Source organism: Pectinophora gossypiella, chromosome 15 (genome assembly GCF_024362695.1).
Source record: "Pectinophora gossypiella chromosome 15, ilPecGoss1.1, whole genome shotgun sequence".
Taxonomy (NCBI): Eukaryota; Metazoa; Arthropoda; class Insecta; order Lepidoptera; family Gelechiidae; genus Pectinophora; species Pectinophora gossypiella.
Window position 1 is genome coordinate 11,832,293 of NC_065418.1, and position 20,029 is coordinate 11,852,321.

Genomic DNA, 20,029 nt, shown 5'->3' on the forward strand with positions numbered 1-20,029 from the left:
GTGGGCTCGATTACACCTATTATGATTAAAAAGGTCCTAGATTGGATTGGGTTTGGGTTTGGATTTTTTTTGGATTGGTTTCTTCTTAATATTATTTTATTTAAATTATTTAACGTTACAATTTGTTAGGTATTACAATTTAACAATATCTTAATGGTATTGGAAGCATCAGACGATGCATTCACATAAAAATACGCAAAGCTGTGAAGGCTGTTTAACTTTCTTACTTATAATTATTTGACATAACGAGACAAGGTGTTTTAATGTTAAGAAGTTTAATATAGCCAATTTTAATATAGCTTCGCTAAAAAAATATTTCAATACTTTGTTAGTATTACGTCCTGTTTCACGATACAGTGATCAACTGTTTGAAGCTTAATGTCGAATAAGATATTGTTAAAAATCTAGTTATAGTCAGTTGCATTCCATGAGAGACAAAGTACGATATAAATAAGAACCCAATTATAGAATAATGAATAATACAGCATGGCAAACTATTGGTCAGCAAAAATATAGCATTGATCGCCACCGACTCGCAAAGAAGAAGAAGAATAATACTAAGCCCTTAACACATTGATAGCGGCCTCCGTGGTCCAGTGGTTGAGCGTTCTGCTCACGATCCAGAGGTCCTGGGTTCGAATCCCGGTGGGGACAAATCACAAAAATCACTTTGTGATCCCTAGTTTGGTTAGGACATTACAGGCTGATCACCTGATTGTCCTAAAAGTAAAAAGATCCGTGCTTCGGAAGGCACGTTAAGCCGTTGGTCCCGGTTATTACTTACTGATGTAAGTACGTAGTCGTTACATGAGTCATGTCAGGGGCCTATGGCGGCTCAGTAGTAACCCTGACACCAGGGTTAATGGGGTTGGTAATTCACCTCACAATCCACACGATAGAAGAAGAAGAAGAAGAAGAACACATTGATAATGCATCTATCTACGACAGAAAATATAATAAGTAAGTATTTTTCACATGTTTACATGCGCGTGCAAGTGTAAAAGTATTAGGTTTGTATCTTAGAAAAAGTCGTCGATGTCTATAATCAAGTCAGTCTGTGCAACTAGGGTAAACGGCCCGTTGTCGCTCCGGTGAGCAGTTTCGCTAAACGTCGCGCTCACATGGTAACACTTTCTTGAAAAATTACGTGTTGGCGGAAAAATCTGGGCTTTTCCCTTTCATACTCCAAGTGTTGAGTTTGATGGAAGGCGCTTAATAAATATCGCGAGCCGTTTTCTTAAAACGTCGTAATGGTTCTTTGGAGTATATAACATTGCAGATATGACGACTAAAATATTACGAAATATTTTTCATGGAGAAATGCTTAGGGAAAAGTATGGGTGAATGTTTGTTATCTACTCTATTATATTTGGCATAGATGACTAACGTTTTCTCGTATCGTTCGTAATCTAGCAAAGAGGAATGTAAGTAATGCCCAATAATTGTGTAGTGGAATTTATAGGGAGTTTTGAAAATTGGTGATTTTATTATTGATGTCACTTAATAGTCACTCTGTTTTTTTTTAACATAAACCAAAGCTTTTCTTAATATTTTATGTAGTGTACCTACCACCCTACTATCCTATCTGTCAAGTTGAACAGGATATAATTGAGCCAAATTAAAGCGCTTTCTTTACATAGCTGGCGAGAATTGGGTGTCTATTATTATACTGTACAGTCATGAGCAATATCATGTATCTACTTAAGAACCCTGTCGCACTACTAATTTGGCAAAAAAGTTAATGTGACATGGTTTCAAAGTGTATACATATTAGTACTCGTGACCGTACACCTCTACCTACCCCTTCGGGGATACAGGTGTCATCACACCGGACCGGGTCGGATTCAGTTTAGCGCATAAGGTCATATAATTTATAATAGGAAATAAACATGAATGAATTTGCGTGTGACGTCATTTTACTCACAATTAAGAGGAATTGTTAATTATATAACACAAGCTCACGACCATATCCCAATTGGGGTAGTCAGATACCTCTGACCTTACCTATATCCATCGCATGATGAAATAAGTACCCACACCTCACCGAGTATTCAGTCTTCTTCTTCTTCTATTGCGTGGATTGTGAGGTGGATCACCAACCCCATCAACTCTGGTGTCAAGGTTATTACTGAGCCGCCATAGGCCCCTTATATGACTCACGTAACGATTAAGTACTTAGATCAGTAAGTAATAATAAACAGTAAACACACAGTAGTACAGTAGTGTAGTACAGTAGTATAGTAATATTATACGTTGAAAGTCTCTCTTGTCACGTAGGTCAGCTGGAAGAAATCTCTTTGTTTAGAGATAAGCTTGCCTGTACTATCTGTTTTCCTTGTATGTTTCTTGTGTCTGTTTCATTGTGTACAAATAAATAAATAAATAATAACCGGGAGCAACGGCTTAACACGCCTTCCGAGGACCATCTTACTCTTTGGACAGGACAATCTGGTGATCAGCCTATAATGTCCTAACCAAAGTAGGGATCACAAAGTGATTTTTGCGATTTGTCCCCACCGGAATTCGAACTTGGGACTTCCAGATCGTGATCACAACGCTCAACCACTTGACCACGGAGGCCGTTAGTATTCAGTTTAAGATGTATATTTGTAAATAACATTCTAATTATTCAAGCTTAGATCTTAACAATGAAGTCCTAAGTTGAGCTAGGTTAGACCATTTAGCACAACAATTACTGCCCTAAAATCCTAAGTACAGTGAATACTCAGTAAATTATCCGTGACCTTTCCAAGTCTGTGAAGTGACTTCGTTATGATCTAATAGAAACTTAAAAGATTTATCTAGAACGTTTAATGTTTGACTTGTTATGGCCTAGAAGTTTCGGATTTAGTTGTATTATAAGAGTTTCCTAGCTAAAATTGTATTAAAATAAAGCTTTCGATGGCTATTATGTATATGTCGCAGTCGGATTGTATAATCCGCCGTATTACATTACGGCTAGCTGTTTTCAAAAACAGGGCCGTTTTGTAATGCGGCGGTTCAACGATTAGCCGTATTGTCATTGCGATACGTTCTCCAATAAAGCGGTTCACGTTCAGCCGCATTGTACTACAATTTAAATTGTAGGGTGACTATAATATTTTTTTCTAATTGCACTTGAAAATTGTTCTTAAATTCACTATTTACCGACATATTTAACACGTTTCCTTTATTTAGTTCGCTTGTAACTTCGCTATTTAATAACACACTTTTCGCATCCAACGCCATTGTTGTTGTTATGACAGGCAGCGCCATGAGTGTTAAGAATCGGAACTAAAAACTGTCAAAGAGGCGGCTAATCCCTCGCATTATTACATTACGTTTATTCCTCGACTGAGATGAAGCAAAAAGGAGAGTTATATGTTTGACCGCTATGTATGTATATATCTGTGTATAGAAACCTATGTGTATGCATGTCTGTTCCAACCTAATTTCTAAAACAGCTGTCAGAATTTAACAAATGAAGTGTCACTAGAAGTGTCTTGATTGTCCGGTGGTTATAAATAGGCGTGTTTGACGTCACCTTAAATTCAACATGGCGCCCTCTAGAGGACGTAACGTGTTGGGTATCAAATGAAAGGGCTTAATTTTTATATTTTTAAATATGTACATATTACTAGATTAACCTTGCTGGTTTTCTTTGTATTTACTCGATAATTACGTTGAACTGATAACGTAACTGCGTAAAACACGTATCAGAAGCACGTTATCTTAATAAATAAGACTCCAAAATAATATAACGACAATTTGTCCTAAGAAGTTGCTTACAACGGCATATGACCGCGACTATCTCCTAAACATCACTATTCGGAAGTATTTCAGAGAAATATGACCTAGTGTGATTTTTCAGTAGCTGGATTTTAGTTTTTAAGTAGGTAATATTTTAACCTAAAAGATAAGTATTGTGCATAACATAATATATCTAACCAAAACAACCTATTATAACCTACGTTCTATTGTTAGACACAAAGGATATTCCCTCAATTAGCATGAGAGGGTTATATTATATGTAAGTAGTGGAATTTGGCATCGCAAAAGTAACGGAAAATTCCACATGATATTAACTCAGAATCATGGTCGGAATCATCTCCCTCAGTATTCGTTACGGTGTCACTAACACTATATACATGTGGCAGCCTACGGCCCTACGATGGTTATGTCGGTCATTGAACTCACAACCCACATGAGAGAAGATGATTGATCCATTCAAAGTTAGTTCGCGGTTTTACCACAACTTTTACTGTTATAATGTCTGCTATGAATATGAATTTCGAACATAAATGGAACATGTCTATGAACTTTATAGTAGTCACAACACATGTACCTACACAAAAGTGTTCAATCAAACAGCTGTATTGTTAACCGTGTGTAAGACAGTGACAAAAAAACTGCAAGGTAAACCTGCGGCCTTACTGTAGGCGATGAAAAGCAAGAGTTCATTGGACTCTTTGATTAAATGTGATCTCCACGACAACTAGAAAACAATTGCTCGTAGCCGCTTGACTAATCCGCAAACAACAGTGTTTACGGATTTGTTGACCAACATGCTATTTATATTTTTAAATTTTACGAGAATTCTTATGATATAACATTACTTAAATATGGAGATTTTTTATAAGTTTGACTAGCCAGATCCCTTTTAGCTTTTAGCAACAAAATAGGTACCGAACAATTGGGCATTTTTCAAGGACGTCGTATCAGCTACGCAGCCAGATTCAGTTTAGCGCATAAGGTCATTATAATTTAAAATAGGAAATAAACATGAATGAATTTGCGCATATTAATCAAAATGTATTTGAATTAGAACTATAATTTTTGCATTTTACTTATACATTATAGGCTAAAGAGACTTTGTAATTAAGTTAACATCTGTAAAACCCTATTTAATGCGAATAAAAATTTAATATTGAATTAGATTTGGGCTGTTTCTGTCAGAATAACCGGTCACTCGTATTTTGTCGGCGTATTTTAAGTTGAAATGGGTTTGAATTCGTGTTTGGATTATAGATAATTGATATAACGTGGTTTTCAGGATGAATGTCCGGTTAAATTAGCAAGGGCTCGGTCCCCTATGACATAGGACTTGAACATAGCTGGCGTGTGTTTGCTATACACATCGCAAAAGTTACAAAACATATATCTACATAAAACTCGACTTGTCATAAAGTTGAAGAAGACGAAATTCTAATAACCACACATACATAAACAGCCTATTATATAATATATTATTATGTCCCACTGCTAGGTACAGGCCTTCCTCACTTAACCGGAGGGGGTATGGGTATAGCGCATATTTCACCACGCTGCTCTGCTGTGGGTTAGTGGAGGTGTTTTTACGGTTAATGGCCGGGACCAACGGCTTCACGTGCCCTCCAAAACATCGGAAAATAAGGTGATTCAAGCCTGCAACGTCCTTAAGCAAACAAAGGACTATCTCACAAAGTGATTTCGAAAATGTCCGCATCGGAAATCGAAGCCGGACCTCCACATTGTGAGCCCAACGCTCTAACCATTAGACCACAGAGGTTGTCATGAAGTTGAAGACGAAACTGTAATAATCATTACTATCTTACACAGCGACCACAACCTTGTCGTGTTAACTCCCATCGAAAGTGAAAGGCGTAGCCTCGAACACGCAACGTCTCCACCACAACACGTACTAAATCTTCGATAAATTCCGCATGCATTACCATCTTAATTCACAACGCTGACAGTTGTGTAAGATGAAAACTGTTAATGTATTGTGAGGGGAAGATTTCGATAGCGCTTTCTGAGTTTTGTGAATGTGAAGTTGTAGATGGGAAGTTATTTATTGTTACGGTAGAGTACGTAACACAGTCATACTTATGTTCATTATTTATGGTAACTGATTATCACAAATACTACAAGGGGTCGAAAAAGGCCACATAGTTGCGTTTCTATTTGACATTTGCTGACACGCGCTTACTTTTATGTGCGCAAATTTTAATGTCAAATTGCAATATTGCTTTTTAGATAAATTGCTTTGATGTGGCCTTTTTAATCCTACAGATTGCTAAATCGGTACATACATACGTGCATAAGATCACGGATATTTCCCGTTGGAGTAGGAAATGACCACGAAATTTTACATCCGATCCCGACATACTTTAGCTTCATTGTGCTCGCCTAATTATGACCTGACCATTTTTTAAAACATTCTGTTTTCGATCGCGTTACCGATACCGGCTTTTGATTTTATTTTTATTTTTTTTAAAGAACGTCTAGGGCCCTGTGCCGAGGTTTTTCTTGCAGCTTCTTTTCCCCGGCTATAAAGGTTGTGAGAAGCTGCAGTAGTTTTAGGCGGATGAGACGTTCGTTATGTAAAAATTGACGATTCAAAGTGTAACTATGTTACCTACTGAATAAAGATATTTTTGAATTTGAATTGAATTTGAATTTGATTATTGATAAAATTCAAAAATATTTATTTTTCAAAATTGGCTTACATACATAGTCAGCGCTTTTAGTACGTCAAAAATTAAATTACATAATTATTATGTAACTAGCTGTATAACTACTACCACATCGGAATCTGTTACACTGACGGAAAACCTCCCAGCACAGGGCCCTAGTCCTGCTGTTTCATGTTTCCCTTTCTTTTTCTTTTTTTTTAATTTATCGATAGTGGTGTGTCAGGATCGCAGTAGGAACAATGGTCGCTGCCCCACCCCATAGGGGAAGACGCCTGATCTTATGTCATCATGACTAATTTAAGAGCCACGCTCTTGTCGGTGTAACATTCTCCATGCTACATTTTTACGGAAAAATATAGCAGTGGTTTCCCTTTTGCCTTCTGCCCCGCAGTACTCAGATACTAGCCAATCCAATTAATTCTGTATTTTACAAAAACATAATAGGATATTTTATTTCTTGGTTCGTAAGCTAACGAATATAAACAAGTCATATCTAAAGATCCTATACAGTTATTTAAACTTTTCTAAGTGGAAAAGTACGTTGAATGTTACAAGTGTAGTAGGTAGGTTTACCATCTATTTGGATTTGTCTAGACATCTGGATTTTGTTAGGCTTTTATTTATTTAACACCAGGCAACCGTGGTCCATAGGTCCACTTAATCCTAATCTAAGAATACATAGGTACCTACAACATTAAATACAATTTAATTAACTATACTATGTTTTTGCTTACGCGTGGGATTAATTATTATTACATCTCAGTGACCAAATGTTCGATCTTTTTTGGAATATCCGGTGTTTTATCAGGACTATTCCCAAAATGGTAACCCTAAATTCAGGTAAATATTGTCCGTAACTTATCAAAGATTTTCCCCATTTTGTTTACTTCTGTCTACTTGAGAGTTTATCAATTTGCTTATTTATTGGCAAAATTTGCAAGGACTCGCTGTTAATATAAACGAAATGTTTACTCTTCATTGATTAATAAGAGTTTGGGCAAAGCAAAAGCTAGTTATTTGATTGCACCATTGTTATGGGATTGAAAAACCGAGAAGCCGTGGTAGAACGCTTGACTGCTACTGTGTGGTCGCAGGTTCGAAGCCCAGCACTGACTGAAACCAATCTTCTTCTATCGTGTGGATTGTGAGGTGGATTACCAACCCCATCAACCCTGGTGTCAGGGTTACTATTGAGCCGCCAAAGGCCCCTGACATGGCTCATGTAACGACTACTAACTTACACCAGTAAGTAGTAACCGGGACCAACGGCTTAAAGTGCCTTCCGAAGCGCGGATCATCTTACTTTCGAACAATCTGGTGATCAGCCTGTAATGTCCTAACCAAACTAGGGACCACAAAGTATTTCTTTTTGTGATATGTCCCCACCGGGAATCGAACCCGGGACCTCCGGATCGTGAGCCCAACGCTCGAACCACTGGACCACGGAGGCCGTTAACACTGAAACCAATGATTTGTGAATTTGTTTTCAAATTCATGTTTGGATCATAATCTATTACGTGGAACTTTAATATAGCTGCTCAGGAGTGGGCATATATCTATACTCTTCTGCCACCCCTTCGCGGACACAGGCGTGATGCTATGAATATGTAGCACCCCACCACGCAAAATGCTATGCGCATATTATAAGTCTAAGTGCTAAGCGTCTAAATACTATATCATTTATAAATACTATAAATGCTACATTATCTTTGTCTATTTGTTATTCTTTTACACATAAACCGCTGAACTGATTTCGCTGAAATTTTGTACGGATATAGTTTAGGACTTAGCAAAAAATAAAGAATAGCTTTTATCCCGAAAAATCACCTCCTAAGGTGCTAAAAGTGGGATGAAACAACGTACCGCGCACGATATTCGCACTCCACTCGGACGCAGTCGCGTGTAGTACACAAATGTAACCCAATCTGGGAAACATACATTTATCTCAATAACATCAGATGTATGTTATTACCGCCTCGCTCGCGTATAATACAATAATACTTGGTATTCCCTAGACATAATTTAATGGTATTATGGTTGACATTAATAATTAGCGGCTCATTAACCCTTAATAAATAGGTGCACGATAATTTAAATGGCTTGTTTTCCATAATTCTGCGAATAATTACGTATTTATTTCATGCATGTACTAGCTAAGAGTGTTACGTACGTTGTGTCTATGGAGACGTATTTTTCTTGCTGTATACTGTTAGATAGTACGCAAGCGTATTATACCACAGCCTCCTTGTCGTGTCTATGTCGTGGCCAGATAGAATTGATCATTTCATGATGTGCTCGATCATTTCATGAAATGGTCATATTTCATGAAATAGAATATCATTCGTTGGCCAAATCATGATATAGTTGGGCCAGATCAATGAACACAAAACGTTTAACGATATGAGCAACTAAATGCATGGTTACTTCATGATATGGCCAAACGTTGGCGATCATATCGTAAAACTAGTAACATTATCCACCGATAGTGACGCTGGTGTCGATTATATTTAAAACTTAATAATAATTGATATTTTAATCGATGAATCAAAGTAATTGTACAATTTTCCATATCGAATATGTACATAATTTTGAACCTAAGAAGTTAATCGACTATTCGCAGTTTTATTACATTTTTTTTGACGTGACTTATTGTAGATTTGCCGCAGATGGCATTAACTACTTGGCCGGACAAAAGTTTTATTACACCACATGACATGGATACCGCCTGCATTAACGATATGGACAAACGACTTAGGTTGGCTATTTTATGAAATATGACCATTTCATGAAATGGTCGAACTGATCATTTCATGATGTGTTCGACCTTTCATGAAATGGTCGAACACATCATAAAATGACTAACTAAGTACCCACATATCACAACTTTTTCTTTTTGACGTCACTTTGTAAATTTGCCGCGTACGGCATTAACTATTTGCCCAAAGCAATAGACAAGTGATAAAAATATATAAATATGAGACACCCCTGCAAACTGTAATAATAATTCTCATAGCGAAAATGTCAGTCACTGTCCCGTACTATAATATTCCCGGAACATTGTACACGGCCCTAATTGAAATCCTTCTTTGTCATATTATGCTGTAACGTCTCCCAATATAAATCATTTTCGTAAGTGACGGAAGAAAAGACAGTCACTCCTCATCCCTGTTATTCCTATTGCGTAGTGGACACATTTTGTATTGAAGTCCTAAAATGACAGTGAGTCATTTTATTAGGACAGGTTTTTGGTTAACGCTGGTTATCACTTATATAATTTACCCATTACTTATATAATTTACCACATTTTGTGTTTTTTTTTTAACTGACACCAACTCGCAGTGGAGCAGCTCGGTGGAATACGCTCCATAACCCCTCCAGTTGTTTGAAGGGAGGCCTGTTCCCCTAGTGAGATGTACATGCGCAATTTATGTAAGTTCTTTAACTTCCAATCTAACAGATAATCAATACATTTTAACTCTAAGTTTTCTGAGGAAGTATAAATGTTTTGAGGAAGAGAAAAGAGAAAATCGTTTCATACGACACCGCCTAACCGAGTACGAATTTCCTGTTCCAATATATTCCTTATCGACTGGGTAAGTACATTTATTGACACTAGATTGACACATATAAAACGGCCTTAGTGGCTTAGTGGTTGAGCGTTGTTCACTATCCGGAGATCCCGGGTTCGAATCCCGAAGGGGACATATCACAAAAATCACTTTGTGATCCTTATTTTATTACAGGCTTATCACCTGATTGTCCGAAAGTAAGATGATTTCGTGCTTCGGAAGGCACGTTAATCCGTTGGTCCCTGTTACTACTTACGATGTAAGTGAGTAATCGTTACATGAGCCATATCAGGGGCCTTTGGTGGCTCAATAATAACCCTGATACCAGAGTTGATGAGGTTGGTAGTTCACCTCACAACCCATACGATAGAAGAAGAAGAAGTACATTTATCTTTCATTTTTTGGTTCCCAGTGAAATGTAACTCAGATTTACTCGTATCTAGATAATATCGTTTAGGCCAAAACGCTTTCAATTAACTAATTACCCTTGTAAAAGAATCCACTTATAACCCGGCTACCCAGTTGAAAATGCCGTCAGATCTACTATTTTCACTCAAGTTTCCTAGTCAACCAGGGCTGGGCAAGTCTCGATTTCAAGTCAAGTTGCTTTCTCAAATACTTTATAAGGTTTCAACTCATGCGTTAGGTGACCTACTATGTGATAATGAGTTTGGTCCTGACTTTACTTACAGACCAGTAGTCCAAGGCGAGACTCGTAGAAATAATTTACTGGCGTAGTTAGTGCATGGTCATGGGACTAGAAAATCTATATTTTATATATAACTTAAAGCTCGAAATCTTTATCGTGATGGGAAGTGCCACCGTAACTTACGCGCTGTCAGTACGCAGTGCCAATAAATTTTCAGTTTTTTTTATGGAAATATAATTCACTGTCACAGAAGAGAGTAGGTCGATTTTTGTTTTGATAAAGTTACACGTCGAATACTTCTGTTGAAGTCATAACATAGATTAACAGCCTATATCCGTCCCACTGTTAGGCGTAAGCCACCTCTCAATCAACAGGAGGGGGTATGGAGTGTACTCCTACACGCTACTCCAGTGTGGGTTGGTGGAAGTGTTTTCTGTTGAAGTCATTAGATATTCTAAATATTTTTTTTCATTATAACGCCGATAAGTTTAAGTCGTAAGTTTACTTAGGTATATGCATTGAAGTAATGAAATACTTAACGATGCTACTTGTTACATATAATATTCTAAAATGTTATCTACACCTGTTCATTAAGCAAGACGCTTCTCTAATATTTGGTATTCAGTTAATTATGATTATAGTTCTATCGAGATTTGTCATCGTATGTATGTACATAATATACATATTTGACAGTGTAACGAACCTTTGCTTTGCATATAATTATATTACTTAGTTCATTATATTATTCTGTTCATTAGAATTAGTTTCAACATATATAAACCTCCCGTAATCTATATTGAGTTGTACATAGCTACGAGTAATATGAAGATAATTTGAAAGGAAGAGCAGTATATCAAAAATATCTTTGTGATAAAAGTACAGGCTGATTACCCGACTGCCCGAAAGTAATATCAGTTCTTCGGAGGGTTGTATAGTTACTAGTACTATTTACCTAAGTATCTAGTCTTTACATGAGCCGTGTTAGGAGCTTATGGTGGCTCAATAGTAACCAAGAAACCAGGGTTGAAGAGGTGGGTCACTGATCTCACAACCCACAAACATACATGTAGGAAAGTGAGAATACTATGGAAGGATAATGAATGGGAATTTGATTGTTTATGGTATGAAAGGAGGATGGTTAATGAATGGGACGTAAGGCAGTTTTAAAAAGTAAGAAATGCTAGTCTTTGGTGCGTCGTCGGTCGGGTGAGAGGATTTTGTTAAAATATAAGGAGTAAAGATATTTAAAATATCCCGTGTTATTTCTATATCCCACATATACCTACCTGATTTCTTTTAAAAGGTAACTTAAATGATCCTTCATACAGTCTGATACGATGTGGCTTGGAAAGTTAGACAGGTATGCTCGTATAAATGCTAAAGTTTAGGTTTTTTTTACCTGAAGATTTCTTCAAGTTAGGTAAGCGATTCCTGTGTAAGTCGGAGTAACGATCGAGAGATATTGATCATTATCACCTTTTTTTGCCGTGACTTACTGTAGATTTGCCGCAGATGGCATTAAGTACTTGGCCGGACAAATCGGGAGCGCTGAAGGCTCTCACCTGGTACAACATTTAAGACAACATGCCCGAGGTTGCACAGTTGGGCGCGAACCTCGACTCAGGGCGTCGTCTGAGAGGAAAAATATTTGAAAGAATTAATCGATCCTAATGGGTCCATAGCGATAAGTGCTGTTTCAGGGAGTCATTATCACCAATAAATACAGAGTAGTGTAGAAAATGCAAATAAAATATTTGCACAAGCGTTTTTTTCAGCTGGTATTGCGAATTTGTGGCTGGATTAATAATGTTTCAGACAGACTGACACGTTTTTCGACATCACAACGATTGCGAATTGCAGGTGAACGGTGAGTAGTGAAGAGGTGTTCCGATTGACAACCCAGTAAAAACTATTCCGCAATAGGTGCTAGCGAATTCAATGCTGTTAATTGATTTCAGTTGTTTTGTTTATGACTTAGATATAGTATAAGTTGGCTACTTACTCTAACATCAATATATATATTATATTAGAAGCTTGCAAGTTTGTAAGAAAACATACGAATCTATACTTCCCTCTAGAATATAAAAACAAAAGAAACAATCGCGATTCAAATAAACTAAAAAAACCTTTCACAAAATTAGCATTAGTAGCTTCCAGCCCCCATCACATGGCTATCGAAATTTATAACCACATAAAAAAAATATTATTAATATTATTTGGGAAATTTGTTTATTAATATAAACCGACGTTATTCGTAAATAATCTAAAGAAGTTTCTCATTCAGAAAGCCAACTATGATGTTAAAGTTTTTTTATTCTGATAAGTTAAACGAATATTAATTATTAATATTAGACTACTCGTATAATTCTATTAAAAGTATATTTATTTCTTGATAAAATGTTAATAATACTTATATAATTTATACTATAATATATAATATGTTACATAAATTGTTTATAGCTTATTGTATGAATGTAAATACTGACTACATACTTAACAAATGTTATGCTCAAGTTGCTGTGCCCCAGCAGAGCGTCATAATGTACCTACCATATCATGTATACCATCTATGTACAACTGTGACTTGCAATAAATAATTATGATTATCTATCTATCTTTCTTTATCAACCTAAATTGATATCCAAAAAATCTCATCAAAGTATACACATACTTTGTGTGTGTGTGAGTATGTGTGTTCGTGTTAGATCCTTTCATTTGTAATCGAAGGTCAATGTGACATCCATGTAATCCACAAGTCATTGCAACATACACAATATGCCTGATTGTGTAATTTGCCCGCAACCATGTAACTGACACTCATATCCATATAAACACACACGCCCGTAAATCCTAATGGGGTAGGCAGAGCTACAAGTAATCAGAAGACTTGCACTGTTGATGCGAAATCCCAAGATGGATAATTATTAAGATGAGCCTTATAGCGACAAGGGATCAACTTGGCACTCATAACAATTGTCCAACGTGTTAGAAAGGGCACGATCCCAAAATTTAGTGTGACTAGTAGCACTGCCGGACGCTTCATTTCCATAGACAATAGTGTCTCACGAGTATATGTGTGTGTGACGTTTGACGCCATACGATTGAAGAATAAGGTAAGACCGATGGGGGGGTGAGGTAAACCTAGCTCAGCCGCTGGTGGGGAGCGGAGAGTTGCCGTTCTGTACGTGTTATTCCTTATTCTATGCTCATAGTGAGACTTGCACCAATCCGCACTGGGCCCGCGTGGTGGTTTGAGGCCCGATCTCCCTATCCATTCATAGGGAAGGCCCGTGCCCCAACAGTGGGGATAATGGGCTGGTGATGATGACGATGAGTGAGACTTCCAGTTTAATTTGTCAAAATAGCTACTGTGATAAGGTACCAAAGAGTACACACCTACACTTTAATGCTTGTGACCGTACATTAAGTAATATAACATAACAAATACTTTATTGAACACACTGGAAAAAACAAAATTCAAAACAAAAGAGAAATAGAATGAGTACAAAAGGCGGCCTTATTGCTAAGTAGCAATCTCTTCCAGGCAACCTTTAAGTATAGGAGATATTTAATATTACGTAACATAGCGGGATAGTGCAGCATGGGAATACATGTACGTATACAAATAAATACAAAGATACATTTACGAGTATATTTCGTACCTTCAGTTAGCAGAGGTCACATACATCCGTTAGGTTCACACCATTGCTATAGCGGGTGTTGCAAAACAACTTGTGCAATTCACGTACAATACACTTGATAAAGTTCTTGCATATTGTTAGTTAAACGTCATATTCTTACGAGCAGAAAAAAATGAATAGAATACAATAGAAATTGTTTATTTTAAAAGGACGCCACACACAAAAACAAGACAATAACATCACTAAAAATGTTCACAGAACAATTACAAATAAGCATAGAGAATGTTCATTGGAATGATCATAAGGTGGTAGTGGACGTTCTGAGATAAAAGGGCCTTACTCAGCACAAGTCGCGACTTGAGCCACGACGCTGGTGTTATGTGGACCCTGCTTGGTGAGGCACGAACATCGTCTTCCAGAAATATGCTTTAATAATGTATAAATATGCTTTAATAATGTATAAATATGCTTTAATAATGTATAAGATACAACTGAGAGGAATAATGAACAGCCTGTAGTGTTTTAACCAAACTAGGGATCACAAAGTGATTTTTGTAATATGTCCCTACCGGGATTCGAACCCAGGACCTCCGGAGCGTGAGCGCAACGATCAACCACTGGACCACGGAGGCCGTTACTGCCCCAATTGGGATAATATAATAATGTGCTTGTGTTATGTTATTTCGTTCATAATTATATTATTTCTTTCTTTACTCTCCAACACAACTGAAATGCGTTATCACCGAAAATATTTCATCATCTTTCCCGAAATCGGAACAATATTATTGTGTCCCAGCAGATACGTAAATTAATAACTTAACCGATGCCCATTTATTTAATAATTCTCACAACAAATTGGCGCTATCAATTTTATTATTGGCAGTATTCCATTGTGCCGTGTACAATGGAATTCAATGTAGTAGATACCTATATTAAGTGATAAATCCCTAAGATGAATGGAAGGGTGCTCAGTTGCTAATGGTTTTATTAAAAACCCTAATTTATTTGCTCTACAGACTACTCGTATATTGATTTTGAATTAAGATTGTAACAAGAAATTCTGGGAATATTGTTATTGGTTAGACGCTTATTATTAATTCGTAGGTTAGACGTACTTAAGTCATTAGTGTTCGAGAAACTTTATAAAGGAGGATAAGAAATTCTTCCCTTTTGGGAGTAAGTATTTAAACAAAAGAATGTGTTGAGGTGATTATGATAAGCAGTCCATAATATACGGCCTACTGGGCACAGGCCTTTTTCTCAACAGGAGGGGGTAGGTATGTCCATATTTTAACATACCAAGGAGATGCCTATTGTTAAAGAGGAATATTTAAATAAACATTAAATAATGTACTTAAATATTTAAATTTGTTGTAGATTTATTAGTATTGTAGATTTCCGCACCTGGCATTAACTACTTGGCCGGTTGATATATATTTTTGAGTATTTAAATACATATAGAAGAAAAATACAATTTTAAAAATATATAACCAATGACCATCACTAGCACGTTTACCTTTTTACTAGGGCAAACAAAAATAAAAAAGGTGGAAGGTGTTCAGTCAAAGGTTAAATACCGTGAACAGCTGACTGCTACGCTAGTGTTGTGCAAATAATTTATTACATGAAGACCTGGAATTCAATTGCTCATAACTAATTCAAATATGAACTTAGACGGCCAATACTCTCGTATGTGATTTGTAGATAGTGACAGAGTTGGCACACTTCGGGTTGATACCCCCGTTACGTTACACCCTGTACAAGATCACGCGTAATTCCCGTTGGGGTAAGCAGAGACCACGGAAGTCCATTTACTACGATCCTGGTACACACCACTTTTGTTTCCTCCACTCCCATCAAAGACTTCACGCACGCTCGCCGGTTTAGAGTGGTATTGATCTGACCCTTCTTTGAAACATCCTGGATCTAATCGCGTTATGTACGCCTAGGCCTTCCTCTTTATTTTTACAGAAGATAATAAAAATAACTTTTTACATTTGGTATTAGTTTTTCGAGAAATAGTTTTCGTAATCATTTGGCACCATTATTTAGTAATACAAAAGCAGGGGATCTCTTGAATTTCAAGTGAATTTCAGGGAAATAAATTTAATAAGGAAAGAGATTCTGAATTGTTTACCGTGTTGGATCGTTTTCAATTAGCGAGTTTAACTTCCTACTTATTAATTATTTATAACTGTTCTTCCAAACATCCGCTTTCGACGAGCAAAAACACAAACGGATAAAGAACAGGGGCCTTAGCGAAGTTGCAAACGATTATATTGACAAAAACACTTTTAAAAAGTAGAATAGAGTAGTTTGTAGTTTATAATAGTTTACTATGATTGAAACATCAACTGACAGGACAGTCATAGTTTTTAGTTTTTATTTTTATCACTATCACTGCGGATTGACATAATTGTTTGTAAGGCTCGTAAACAAAACGGATGTTACCCATTTTGAAAACTAAGTAACATAACATAGTATCACTTTTTTAATCTTTTCCCCGAAGGTATAGGCAGAGGTGTGCAAACTACTATTCACCTCCGTCTATGCCTTCGGGATTCCTACTGCCTGCCCGTTGTTTAAGTCGCATGTGATAGGGAGAGAGTCTGGTGCTCTTAAACTGAACCTAAATACACACTTATACCTACCAGACACTTGTCTCGTAAGATAATAAAGTACCTACCTCCACCTATTTAATAAGAATCGAATCTACTACGGCCCCAGAATTTAAAGCCTGTGTGTACCTCGAAATGGGCGTTCAGTTTTCAATTTGAACGCTTCCCGGAATAATTTAATAAATTAATTTAAATAATGTCGAATTCATTTATGCGACTAATGGTATGTTTCCATGCTGCGTAATGAATGTCTAATAGATTCCTGTTATTGGTTGCGAATTTCCGAAAAACGTGGAACACGAATTTTAAATTAATAGATAGTTATAATATCATTGGCCCCGATTACTGCAGACACCTCCTAATTTTACTTTATGTTATACCTGTCATTTTCTTATCCGCCGAAATGGTGAGGGACGGATGATTGACATCTCTAAATTTAAGGAAGAACGTGTAAATGAATGAATAACGCGGGCGAATCAAAAAGGTATCTCGCTGGTATGCAAACCGTTTGACGTGTGCTGTCAACTTAATTCTGTCGGGTTATTGGCCAATGAAAAAAAATTAGACGGTTGTTTTAGATTTGTGCATAAAATTGACGTGTGTTCCATTAATTTTATGCTTGTCGATTACCCGTCCCTTTCCTTTTCGGCGGATAAAAAAATGACAGATATAATTAAATTAGATGGTGTTTACATGAATTAGCACCATTGTGTAATTTGGTTTATTACCTACTTAAGTACTTATTCGGAATTGTAATTGTTTAAAATTTTTCCCCTCGGTTTTTATATAGTTTAGTCATTATTTATGAGCGGGTTATTTCATAATATATTATAATTATTAATTAACACAATTTCATGAATTATAAACTTGCTAGATAAGTAGACATAATATATTAATCAAAACTATAGTCGTGCATAGTTTCATGGATCGTATTTACTTTATCCTCTGAATTTTATCTCAATGTAATAAAAATAACAATATTAAAAAACTAACCTCGATTTTTTACCTTCAACAGAACACTTAAACAAAAACATACACGTTAGCCTTCTAAACCCATTTAAAAAACGAACGCCAGCACAAATAATATTTAAAAAAATATATGTTAAAATAACGTACCGTAAAATCAGTCCGGATTGAAATAATCCAATACGAATTCACTACACTCGAGTTGCGCGTGAGCACTGACAGTAGACTGCAGTCGCTTGCCACCACTCCTCACCAACCTACCACAATAACCAGCATATGGCCACCAATTATGTAATGACTACAAGTCTTTTATGATACCCGTGCTGCCTGTCAGGCGTGGCGAAGTTTTTTATTTAACAGCATAATTTAATTCGTTTTTAAATGTGCCGTATTGTGCTGTTAAGTTTATTGTGGAAATAAAAATCAAATGGTACAAACACTATTAAAGTAGTTAACAAGAAAGTAGGTAAAGTTATATTTTATTAGTTGTAATATGAAATTTATTTGTTTATTTATTATTGGCCTTTGATAGACTGGAATGGAAAATGCTACACCGACAAGAGCGTGGAATATGAAATTTAATATTTATAAGATTACTTACTTGAAATGTATGTAAATGAAAGAAAGAGATATTTAAGAACTTAAAATGTTTTGAAAACCACTCCAATACTGAAGGGTGCACTCTATATAATACCAAGGTGATTATTTAATTGTGATTGCTTAGGTATTTTCCTAAGAAACAGTTTTGATATAGAAAGATTTAAGTTTCTAGCTGATCCGTAGCGGTAATACATACATTCTAAACAGGTACTTAACTACTTCTTAGAAATAGCTACATTTTAAAAGGGACCTTTTTGTCTGCAACAACTGGATGAGGGGAGGGTCTTCATTGACGACTTGACGTTTAATGTCTCGAAGTGTTTATGACTTTGTATTCAGTGTTGTGTTTACTAAGCATATATTTATTTAGTAAGTAAATTAAATTCAAAGATTTATAACTTAAATTAATAGTTGTCTGTCATTAGAAAACAAGTTGTTTGAATTTGGAAAGTCATTATTATTAGTCTTTTCCATATTATCTCGGGCTATGGAGTCCCGGACTTTTGGAAGGCGTGCGTGGGGCCAATTATCATTATTATTGTAATAAAGACCGTAACAGAGAGAAATATTTAAATATCCGAAGATTACTTCTAAACAGATCACTCCTGCAAGTGACAGAAGTTGAAGGGTACCTGAGGGATCATGGTGTTAATTAAATACCACAGAATAGAGGAAAGAGGTGGAAAGGCCCTAACGCACATTTTGTATGAGAACCGCTGCGCCGTTTCAACTCCACTCTCTTTTACTACTACTCCTGCAAACAGATAACTACTACAGCTCTACTGCTTCTTAAATTCTATAGCCACTTTACCGGCAATGTATATCTTATGTGATAGGCTGCAATTTTATCACTACTTTTCGTAAGATACTGCATACAAAGTGTTTTTTTGATAAATAGCCGATCATACTAAGGTGGCTTAGGTAGCTTTCCTGTTATAAGGAGGGATCTCTTTGCGTGCTTGTCGATGCTTGATTTTTGTCTTACAGGTTATAATGCACAAGACGGCCTTTTTATATACTGTCGGGGAGTTCCGTGGGTCGTAGTTTGTGGACGAGTGGAGTGCAAAGTTGAAGTATAAACTATTTGATCATACTTGTATGGCGCGTTTCGCACTCACTTGGCCCTTCCAACTTCTCACTTCTATTCCATGGTTTATATAATATCTCTCCTTCTATCGTGTGGGTTATGAGGTGACCAACCTCGTCTACCCTGGTGTCAGGGTCATTATTGAGCCGCCAAAGGCCCCTGACGTGACTCAAGTAACGACTACGAACTTACATCAGTAAGTAGTAACCGGGACCAACGGCTTAACGTGCGTTCCAAAGCACGCATCATCTTACTTCTGGACAATCAGGTGATCAGCCTGCAATGTCCTAACCAAACTAGCGATCACAAAGTGATTTTTATGATTTGTCTCAACCGGGATTCGAATCCGGGACCTCCGGATTGTAAGCAGAACGCTCACCCAATGGATCACGGAGGCCGTTCATGGTTTATATGATTGACGTATTCACTGCGTGACTTTATCAAAGCGCCATAGTGAACTCTGTA

At 36.6% G+C, this 20,029-nt stretch overlaps 1 protein-coding gene across 1 annotated transcript in view; it reads right to left on the reverse strand.

Moving 5' to 3' along the window:
- Positions 1-18,195, reverse strand: part of LOC126373325 (uncharacterized) — a 29,788-nt gene extending 11,593 nt beyond the window's left edge. Inside the window, exon 1 of the mRNA XM_050019448.1 lies at positions 18,028-18,195. The gene's annotated coding sequence lies outside the window, so the exon portion shown is untranslated. The remainder of the gene's footprint in view (positions 1-18,027) is intronic.
- Positions 18,196-20,029: the final 1,834 nt, after the last annotated feature.